Source organism: Corvus brachyrhynchos, unplaced genomic scaffold (assembly GCF_000691975.1).
Source record: "Corvus brachyrhynchos isolate BGI_N302 unplaced genomic scaffold, ASM69197v1 scaffold1078, whole genome shotgun sequence".
Taxonomy (NCBI): domain Eukaryota; kingdom Metazoa; phylum Chordata; class Aves; order Passeriformes; family Corvidae; genus Corvus; species Corvus brachyrhynchos.
This window is the reverse complement of record NW_008239589.1, coordinates 10,679-13,354: the sequence shown is the minus strand read 5'-3', so window position 1 is coordinate 13,354 and position 2,676 is coordinate 10,679.

Sequence of the window (2,676 nt, the reverse complement as noted above, 5' to 3'; positions counted from 1 at the left end):
CCTAGACCTTCGGGAAATAAATAAAGTCATTGTAGACATGGGGCCCCTTCAACCAGGGATGCCTTCCCCAGCAATGCTCCCCCAAAATCGGAATTTGGCTGTAATTGATATCAAAGATTGTTTTTTCAAAATTCCTCTTGACCCTGCCGATGCTCCATGGTTTGCCTTCTCGGTTCCCACCACCAACCGAGAAGCCCCAGTGAAACAGTACCACTGGCGAGTTCTTCCCCAGGGCATGAAGAACTCCCCTACCATCTGCCAATGGTACATCGCCTCATTGCTGTCCCCAGTCTGTGCCACCGTGAGGGAAGCCATCATCCTCCATTATATGGATGATGTGCTAGTGTGCGCCCCCGATGACCATGTGCTTCAAGACACCCTTGACCAAGTCGTCAATGTTTTGACATCTGCTGGATTCACTCTCCAGGAAGACAAAGTTCAAAAGATGCCCCCTTGGAGATATTTGGGGTTGGAGATCACTAAGAGGACCATTGTTCCTCAAAAATTGGCCATTAAAAGTGATCCCCAAACATTGGCAGACCTCCACTCACTGTGTGGTACTTTAGGATGGATCAGGCCCTGGCTAGGGATTAGGACCGAAGACCTAGCCCCCCTTTTCAACTTGTTGATAGGGAAGGAGGAGCTGAGTTCTTCTAGGACCTTGACCCCAGAGGCAAGGGCTGCCTTGGAAAAGGTAGAGGTTAAGATGGTGTGAGAGGCAGGCGCATCGTTGCAAATTGGAACTGCCCTTCAAATTCATTGTCATGGGAAAGTTGCCCCACCTCAATGGGCTCATATTCCAGTGGGACCGGAGCCAGAAAGACCCTCTCATCATCATCGAGTGGGTGTTTCTGAGCAATACCAGGTCCAAAACAATCATGAAGGCCCAGGAACTGATGGCCCAGTTGATCCGGAAGGCTCGGGCGAGGCTTCAGGAATTGGCTGGGTGTGACTTCTCATGCATCCACTTGCTGGTCCGTTTGGAGCAGGACAATTTGTCCACCGCCAAACTGACCAAAGAGATGTTCGAACAGCTATTAGCTGAGAATGAGACCCTTCAAATAGCTTTAGGTAGCTACACAGGACAGATTTCTGTCCACGCTCCTGCTCACAAATTATTCCAGGAACAGTTTATTCTGTTCCCAAAAAATATCAGAAGCAGGCATCCTCTAGAGGCTGTGACAGTTTTTACGGACGCGTCCGGGGGATCCCACAGGTCAGGGATGATGTAGAAGGACCCTCAAACTCAGCAGTGGGAGGCAGACATTGAGTACGTTGAGGGTTCTCCACAAATTGCTGAGTTGGCCGCTGTTGTCAGAGCCTTTGAGAGGTTCCCTGAGCCATTCAATCTGGTAGCGGATTCGGCCTATGTCGCAGGAGTGGTAGCAAGAGCAGAAAATGCTATTTTGAAAGAGGCCTCAAACGAACATCTCTTCCAGTTGCTCTCGAAGTTAGTATATCTTGTCTCCCACCGAGAGCACCCATTCTTTGTGATGCATGTGAGGTCGCACACAGACCTGCCAGGCCTGATAGCCGAGGGCAATGAGAGAGCAGATGCCCGCGCCGCCCCCGCGGAGATGGCCAGGACGCCGAAAGCTTTTGAGCAGGCGAAACTGAGCCATCAAATGTTCCACCAAAATGTGCCGGGGCTGGTCTGTCAGTTCCACCTGATGTGTAGTCAGGCAAAGGCCATCGTGGATATGTGCCCACATTGCCAGCGGTCAGCCCTCCCCTCATTAGGCACTGGGGTGAAGCCCAGAGGGTTGGCTAGCTGTGAGGTGTGGCAGACTGATGTCACGCACTTTCCCGAATTTGGCCGACTAAAGTATGTACATGTAAGTATAGATACCTTTTCTGGAGCAGTCTATGCCTCTGCCCACGCAGGAGAAAAGGCTGAACATGCCAGGAAACACCTTCTCCAGGCGTTTGCAGTCTTGGGGTCCCCAAGGAAATCAAAACAGATAATGGCCCCGCATATAGATCCGAGGCCTTTAAGGAGTTCCTGGACGAGTGGAGAGTAAGACATAAGAAGGGCATCCCTTACTCCCCAACTGGTCAAGCAGTGATTGAGTGGGCCCACCAAACGCTCAAAACCACCCTGAGGCACCAATGGGCAAGCAGTAGAGAGCTTTCCCCACAGGATCGGCTAAGCAAAGCTCTCTTTGTGATCAATTTCTTAAACTGCTCTTTCAACATCATGAACCCGCCAGTGGCAAGACACTTCGGTCCACACAGCAACTACCCTCTGTGTGAATATCCGCCAGTCCTTATAAGAGATCCGGAGAGCGGTAAGGTTGAGGGGCCATACAAGCTGGTCACATGGGGTCATGGGTACTCCTGCATATCCACACCCCTAGGAGTGAGGTGGATCCCACAAAAGTGGGTGAAACCGTATACCCCAAAACATCTGGTGAGACCCCCAGACCCCCAGATGTGTGCACTGGGAGGAGGAAGCGGCGTCACCAACCCCAAGATTTCCCCAGATGCCTGTTTGTCCCTGAGTTTTCACGTTTATGGTTTGATTTTCTCACAAATGATTTTTGATCTTGTTATCTTCATTACTCTATTAGTTTTGTTTCTCTTCAGTTTGTTAAAGAGATTTCGCTTTTCTGTTAACGCCACTGCACTCCCTCAAGTCAGCCACACAGAAGTTACTGAAGAAGCAGCAGCGGCGCC